Raw genomic sequence first — 8,895 nt, forward strand, 5'->3', positions numbered from 1 at the left:
TGAAAACATGTTCAATTAAATATTTGAAGAAATGGATTTATTCATATTAGTGGTTCAATATTAACAAAAAATATGTCCCACAACCTTGTTAAATTTTCTGATATCTCTGTTCAGTTCTGTATACACTCAAACTGAATGCTCATAAAAGTATTGGAGTGGGAACTCACTGGATAACAGCACAGCTGGCAATGTTTGTGGAATATATTCGCGCAGCCAAAACGCACAATGACAACCTGGAATCGGGTAGCACCGAATCCACGGGGAAAAACAGTTAAATGCTTCGTCCCTGGGTGGGCTCGAACCACCAACCTTTCAGTTAACAGCCGAACGCGCTAACCCATTGCGCCACAGAGACTGACGCAATTGCACACTGCAAGACATCCCAAACCAGGGTGTCAGTCAGTTAAAGCTTCAGATTGCTCTGACTGGGATGGAACTTGTCCACTCTCAGTTGTACTTTTCCCAAGTAAAGGGTGGGACATTCATTGTGGATGTGTGGAAGCAGTCTGGTCCCGCACACTGCAGACACTTCCATGTCACCACCAACCAGCTCTCCCACAACCGGTGTGATCTACCTTCCAGCCTTCCGGTGCCTTGTCTGTGACGAAGTATTCTGATTGTCCCGAAGCCGGTATTAGGTTTTAATTCCTTTTCAGCTCCTGACTGCGCACAGTTCAATTCACCGTTTCTTTGCTTGGTGAAATTTCAAAGATTGAAAGCGACGCACATCAACCCCAAACCTCGACACCTACTCACTAACTCGACAAAACTTTGCATTTTCTTTCCATGCCAAGCATTTTACATTAATACATTGCATCGATAATTAGCAGAGAGCAAAGAGAGGAAACTGATGGTGTGGATGAGAAAAGGCCGAGACAAAGTGTACTGTTGGAGATGATTTTGTTGCTTTTGAGAATTGTTTCAAATATTTTACCATGGTTGGTTCCATAGTGTAATGGTGAGCACTCTGGGATCTGAGTTCAAATCTCGGTGGAACCTGATTCCTTGTTGTCCCAGCTGCTGAAAATTTGGGACAAACAAGTGAAAGACACCTAGTGCTGGTGGGCAGTTTTGTTGCCTTTGTCATTGATGCTTGATCTACAAGTCTAGTTATCAAATCGTGTGCTCAACCATCAGTTACCTGTTACAAAATGTTGTAAACGGCTGTCTTGCTCTTTTTGCTTCGTTGCTTTTAACCTCGAATTACCCGCACACACTCCGTTGTAGTAAAGGCAGGATCAGGTCTTTTATTTAAACATTCATACCAAACAAACCAAGTATAAAAGTTACTGAGAACACTTCACAAAGACAGCTTGCTTCGATTTCCGTGGCTGCTTGAGACACACACCTTCCGAATGTTCAGTGTCTCTGGTGTCTGCGTGTGTGAGTCTTATCTTTATACTCTTATTTCTTTGCATTTAGACAATCACGGCTAACGGCTTTGTTTAAGACACAGACTTAATATTGCTTGTTTAACCTACAGATGTCATTAAATAGAAACAAAGGTACAATCAAATATTTAACATCCAGACAATGACCAGTTACTCATTTCAATGGCTGAAGGCACCACATTGTCTAACAGTCTCTTTCGATCCAAACTTCAATTTCCTGTTTTTTCATTCAAACTTCAGACTGCGTGCTGAAGCAAAGAGTTCAGCAATGCGGGACTGTGCTCCCACATTCCCCCACTTCTTCTCCTCGCCTCTCTGCAGGTCTTATCTGGGTAACATACATTTGCATGGTGGCTCGAGCTCGTTCAACAGCATTGTCTAGTTGTTGTCCTTGTTTTCCAACACGACATCCACAGTAAATCAAAATGACCAGCACGACCAGCTGAACCAGCACCAGCATAAGGACAGGGTGTATCATTGTGTTCATCATGCCTGTTGCCGTCGGGCTCCATCCCAACAATGACTCCCACCAGCTTACGTGTTCAATCTGGTCCAAAGTTGTGTGCACGTTCTCGATTTCCGCAGTGTGATGGTTAATGTCCACAACGATTGCTTGATTCAAACTCTGTAGTTGTTGAAATGTTGTATTCCATTTCCGTATTTCCTTCTTCCAAATAGCAGCACGCTTCGGGTCAAAGTAGGGTTGTTGTAGATTCAGATTCTCAGGATGCCATTTTAAAGTCCGTTGGTCTGTGATCACCATATCCATTTTTACTTAAAAGTGAATTTTAAATTTTTGATGTTTCCAACTGAATTCAATGCTGTTTACATTCAGAAATGTAAAATCACAATCGGTGTCTTCGACTAAGTCTGTTACCCTCTGCACAGGTTTTAACAATTTCCTCTGCTTTGTGGGAGAAGTGTAACAACATCGAGTAAAGGATGACGGAAATGCTGAATAGCCAGTCGAGAGACCCAGTCCTTCTCTCAGTTCACCCTTCGGAACTGCTGTAATTCACTCTCTCGACATTTGCAACAATCCAACTTCTATTTCACATCCTTAAAGATCATGTTTGTAACTTCCACATTTGAGCTTTTCACTGAACATCTCATCAGTTCTGAGACAGCCCATTCCTGCAGAAGCTTTAAATGTTTCTGAACAAGCTTCTCCCACTGCTTTCATCTCTGACTGTTCAGTAACTGCTCCTCGTGTATCTGGGGTGTTGGGGAACTGTCTCTGAAGAGGGGAATCCCCTTCCTCCAGGAGCACCTTCATTTGTCCGGCAGACCCTGTGTCCATTTCCCGCTGCCCTTCCACACAAGCCTCGATAAGGGTATGGCCACCCCTATCCTGAAGTAAGGGTCCTAAAGGAACGACATGTGTGGTTGAGGCGCGGCATCCCTATAGGGATCCTCCCTCACCTGCGGAATCTACCCCCAACCTCAGCAACTGAACCGAGGTGTCATTCCTGTCTGTGTCTCCAGCTTCTCTTTCCTGATTCTTCAACTTTTCTTTTAACTTTTCTAATTCTTTAGCCAGTCTCTCCCTGTGCTCTATCAACTGACTGCCACCACCTGGTCCTGCTCCTTTTATGTGACTCCTCGCGGGATTCATCCACTCAGGCCCTTCTGACTTCCATCTCTGTAACCCCTGTCTCACTTCCATGACTGAAATTCCTGCAGCTCCCTGATACAAGCTTTCTACCCTTGCCAACCATTTATCAAAACGTTCGTCCCCACACCAGGCATCTACTTCCAGAACTACTGATGGGGATAGGAGAGTCAAAATGATCTCGCTATGTGTACCATCCCCATAATGACTGATATCAATCCAATTATTCCCAAACTTTTACACAAGTGGAATATACCTTCCCCAGCTTCCCTGGGTCCTTCCCCTGGTAATAATGCAAGCCGCTTTATTAACTGTGGCCCTGAGTGAGTAACAAAGATTGCAGCTATTATTCAACCAAGCATGAGACCTGGAAGTTGTTTCAAAACCTACTACCTTTCCCCGGTCATTCCCTAAAGCTCACAGAACCATGTGAACCCTCGGTTTCTCTGATATGTTCCCTGACTGCCACCATCCCAGAATATTACACCACCACTGGGCAAACTTATTAAGATTCTGAAGGGGTGCAGGTCCCACTTCACTAAGGATAGCTCTCATGTCCTGTAACTTTACCCCTCCTCGCTCATACCAGGTGTCCCCAAAACCACTTAAGGTTGTGTTCCCTTCACGAGCTCTATAGGGAGTAGAGGAATCATGATCCTGCAATCGCCTTGTCCGCTCGAGTGTGCTTCCCCCACTCTCCACATTACCGGAAGGTCGTGTGTAATGTTGTGGGGTGTTAAGCGTCTGAGTAACCGAAGAGGCATTTAAGTGCTCCGCCTCCGATCCTAACGTTGCCACGTGAACCACACGGGTTCGAGGCTCCGAAGTCAGAGAAGACAAAGGAGCTGTGGATGGGAACGGTTGGCATTCTCCCTGTCCCTTCATCCCCTTTTCAACTCTCAGACCCGGAGAATCCTCCGAATACCACCCGGCTTTATCAATTGCTGTCTCCGTGGGCAACCTAATACCACCATCTGCTGCAGCTTAGATATTCCTTTCTCTCGATCTTGATTAAGCTTCTGTTCATCAGCAAGATGCTGATCCTGTGTCAGAACAGTCCTGGCTGCCCCGAGTGCCTGAAATCACCAATTCTCTACTTCTTTACTCACTGCTGTTAGCTGCTCTCTGAGTTCTGAGACTTCCCTATCTCGAGCCTCAGCCTCTTCTCCTAACGTTTGAATCCCCAGCATGAGACACTGCAACACGAACGCTTTTCTCTTTTTATCACTTTTCAACCCAAACACTTTAATCTTTTTTAACTGGACACTCTCCACTCAGGACTGCCGTGTCTCTCTCCATCCTCCTGTCATTGTTTCCTGTCTTATCCCATAAGTTCCCCCTTTCGACTCAATCCACTCATTAAGAAATGACCGGACTTCAACTGGAATATCCCCTGAGCCTCCCATTACTAACTGAAGATCCCTTTAATCACGACAATTAAGAGAATGCTCACCCCTCGAACTGATGTGTGGGAAACACTTCTTCCAGCAACTCAGCCAACTTTCTGCTTCATGTCGGGGTCTTCGAATGAGCTAACGAACTTTTGAAAATCACGTCGGGGTCACCAAAATGTTGTAAACGGCTGTCTTGCTCTTTTCACTTCGTTGCTTTTAACGTCAAATTACCCGCACACACTCCGTTGTAGGAAAGGCAGGATCGGGTCTTTTAGTTAAACATTCATACTCAGCAAACCTAGTATGAAAGTTACTGAGAGCACTTCACAAAGGCAGCTTGCTTTGATTTCCGTGGCTGCTTGAGACACACACCTTCCAAATGTCCAGTGTCTCTGCTGTCTGTGTCTCTACAGTCCATAAAAGTCATCTTTATACTGAAAATGCCTTTGAACTCTTATTATTTGCATTTTGACAAACCAGACGAACTGCTTTCTGAATCGTTTAACAGACAGACTTAATATTGCTTGTTTAACCTACAGATCTCATTATATAGTAACAAGTTTAAACTCAAATACAGAACATCGTCAAATCGTTTAGTCCTGAATTTCCATTATTCCCACCGTAACAAGATACTCAAATATATAACATCCAGACAATGACCAGTTACTCATCTCACTGGCTGAAGGCACCACATTGTCTAACATTCTCTTTTCCATCCAAACTTCAATCTTCCTGTTTTTTAATCCAAACTTCAGACTGCGTGCTGAAGCAAAGAGTTCAGCAATGCGGGACTGTGCTCCCACAGAGAACACGATTTGACAACGAGACTTGTCGATCAATCATCAATGATAAGGGCAATAAAATTGCCCACCAGCACCAGGTATCTTTCACTTGTTTGTCCCAAATTTTCAGCATCTGGGACAACAAGAATTGAGGTTCCACTGAGATTTGAACTCACCATGGAACCAACCACACAAAAATCTTTGAAAAAATTCTCAAAAACAATAAAATCATCGCCACCATTACACTTTGGCACGGCCTTTTCTCATGTCTCGCATCAGTTTCCCTTATTTACGCTCTGCTAATTATCGATGCAGAGCAATTCACACAGATACCGTCGAGGCTATGGTTTCTCAAGTAGTGTTTCTGTTTCACACTGTTCATCACAGCTTGTACTTCAGTCTTGCCAGGTAAAAAGTGCGTTGGCATTGCAATGCAGTAATGTAAAATGCTTGGCATGAAAAGAAAACGTTTTGTCGAGTGCGAAGGTTCACTAGACTGATTCCCGGGATGGCAGGACCGACATATGAGGAGAGACTTGATCGACTGTGCCTTTATTCACTGGCGTTTAGAAAGATGAGATGGGATCTCATAGAAACATATAAAATTCTGATGGGACTGGACAGGTTAGATGCAGGAAGAATGTTCCCAATGTTGGGGAAGTCCAGAACCATGGAACACAGTTTAAGCCATTTAGGACCAAGATGAGGAGAACCTTCTTCACTCAGAGAGTTTTTAACCTGTGCAATTCACTACTGCAGAGAGTTTCTGATGACAGTTCGTTGGATGTATTCAAGAGGGAGTTAGATGTGGCCCTCACGGCTAAAGGGATCAAGGGGTATGGAGACAAAACAGGAAATGGGTACTGAGGTGAATGATCAGCCATGATCTTATTGAGTGATGGTGCAGGCTCGAAGGGTCGAATGGCCTACCCCTGCAAGTATTTTCTGTGTTTCTTTGTTTCTATGCAGTGCCTGCATTTCAAACAGCATTGCTTTTATTGATCCTGTGGAATGCATATTGCACAAATAATCTCAGCACACATTGTGCAGACAAAGGCAGCATCAGACAACAAAGTGATTTGTCCTCCGCTGATTTGTAGCAGATAACTGACGGTTGAACACACGATTTGACAACTAGACTTGTGGATCAAGCATCAATGACAAAGGCAAGAAAACTGCCCACCAGCACCAGGTGTCTTTCACTTGTTTGTCCCAAATTTTCAGCAGCTGGGACAGCAAGAATTGAGGTTCCACCACAATTTGAACTCAGATCACTGGTTTACTGAGTCCAGAATGCTCACCATTACACCATGGAACCAATCATGCCAAAGTTTTTGAAACATAGAAACATCGAAACATAGAAACATAGAAAATAGGTGCAGGAGTAGGATTGCAAAAATTCGTGGGACAACCTCCTCTGTGTTTGGACTCATTGGAAAGGAAATTTAATTTGCAACTATCAACCAGAAAGTTTGGGATCCTAACTGGAAGAAACTACGAGTTTTAATCGAATTTGGGATTTTACAAGGCAGATTGGGTCCATGTGGTAAGGGCTGAGAACTAAAGGATCATTCAAAGAAACCAGTTTGGGTATTGAAGCTGTCTGGGATATTGAAGCTGAACAAATTGTCTGGGGAATTGTGTAAACTCGAAAAACCATCTCCCCGGGAGACATTAACATAGCAACAATCAACCCAGAGATAGCTAGCCATCACTCAGAGCAGGAAACCCATCCAGCGTATACATAATGACAATGGCCCATCCAGCCCGCATGGAAAATCCAGGCCTCGGCTGATATTGCAAATACCAAAAATCTAATTTTCCCGATCAAGAAACAAATTCAAAAGATCGACACATCCGAGACAGGTTACCATTAATGGGTCCAGCAAAATATAACAAAGAGATATCAAGCCCGCCAAAATTAAAATCAAAGAATCGGGGCTCATTTGGCGCGCAGATTAGAACGGCTCCCAAAGTATAACTGGGGCCCTGTTTTTTAACGAAAGAAGGAGAAGGGGAAGGAGGGAAAAAGAAGAGAGACCACTGCAGCAGTTTGTAATAAGCTTTCCAGAGAGCTTGCTACACAGCCTCCTATGCAGGTCTTCTGAGCTCCAACATCTTCAGCCTCGACGACACTCCTGGACCACACTGCCCTGCTACCGAAGGAGAAGAAAAAACATTATCACAGCAGAGAAAGCAGTTCCCAGTAACTTCCGACATCATCATCGCGGCAGCAACTGACCACAGCCAACGTGGTAACATCGAAAACACCGCGACCGACAAATTCTAAGATAAACAGTCCTCAAGAAGAAACCAAAGATTCAAAAGTTTCCCCTCTACAATCTGTTCCTCGATACCAACAGGTGAAACATTACCCAAAAGAACTTTAAAACCAATTTCTGACAGAAGAACGTGGGTACTTACCCATAAATCCAATACGCGCCCTGCCGCATCTGCGGACACCACCCAACTGAAGACTACGCAGCAAGAAATCTTTCACAACATTCAGGGTATGGCAAGCAGAACTTACAGAGTCCAGTGAACCCCAAAATTGCGAACCACCGCCAACTGACAATAAGAGGATTGGTGAGCATAATCCCTGTTTGCCCGAGAGTTTGACCTAGTCAGAGTTAGGCATTGGGATGTGGGAGGTGTATTATTATTCTGTAACCCCATGAATGTTTGGTAAAGTGTTTTTTTATTCTAGTAATTACAAGCTTGACATTGTACATTCTTACCCTTGTTAAAATTGAGGTTCTTTGCACCCAAACTAGTTGTCTCTTGTTCTTTGTCACATCGCCAAATAAATCTAAAGTCTAGAACCCAGGAAGTGCGAGCGATTCAATCCGCTCAGAAGGTCAGAGGTGAACCTGATCCCACACACCACCCCCGAGAGAATGGCGACCGCGGCAGGACTTTGGTGTAAATGATGTGATGCAGAGATTGCTGTTTTGGAGGAAAGAACCAAGATGACAGAAAGGATTTCCTCCAATGTGTATAAGAAAGTGAATGTCACACATCAATGCTTGAAACTATCATTAAGGAAGAAATAGCGGGACATCCAGATAGGAAGAGTGCAATCAAGCAGACGCAGCATGGATTCATGAAGGGGAAATCATGTTTAACTAATTTAATGGAATACTTTGAGGATATAATGAGCATGGTGGATAGAGGTGTACCGATGGATGTGGTGTATTTAGATTTCCAAAAAGCCTTCGATAAGGTGCCACACAAAGGTTACTGCAGAAGATAAAGGTACGTGGAGTCAGAGGAAATGTATTAGCATGGATAGAGAATTGGCTGGCTAACAGAAAGGAGAGAGTCGGGATAAATGGGTCCTTTTCGGGTTGGAAATCGGTGGTTAGTGGTGTGCCACAGGGATCGGTGCTGGGGCCACAACTGTGCACAATATACATAGATGACCTGGAGGAGGGGACAGAGTGTAGTGGAACAAAATTTGCAGATGACACAAGGATTACTGGGAAGAAAGCGGGTTGTGTAGAGGACACAGAGAGGCTGCAAAGAGATTTAGATAGGTTAAGCGAATGGGCTAAGGTTTGGCAGATGGAATACAATGACGGAAAATGTGAGGTCATCCACCTTGGGAAAAAAAACAGTAAAAGGGAATATTATTTGAATGGGGAGAAATTACAACATGCTGTGGTGCAGAGGGACCTGGGGGTCCTTGTTCATGAATCCCATAAAGTTAGTTTGCA

General features: G+C 44.0%; 1 non-coding gene across 1 annotated transcript; it reads right to left on the reverse strand.

Moving 5' to 3' along the window:
• Window positions 1–281: 281 nt before the first annotated feature.
• Window positions 282–355, reverse strand: trnan-guu (transfer RNA asparagine (anticodon GUU)). The gene has a single exon. It is a non-coding gene; the product is annotated as a tRNA-Asn (tRNA).
• Between the last annotated feature and the right edge of the window lie 8,540 nt (window positions 356–8,895).

The sequence above is a fragment of the Pristiophorus japonicus genome, unplaced genomic scaffold (assembly GCF_044704955.1).
Source record: "Pristiophorus japonicus isolate sPriJap1 unplaced genomic scaffold, sPriJap1.hap1 HAP1_SCAFFOLD_58, whole genome shotgun sequence".
NCBI lineage: Eukaryota > Metazoa > Chordata > Chondrichthyes > Pristiophoridae > Pristiophorus > Pristiophorus japonicus.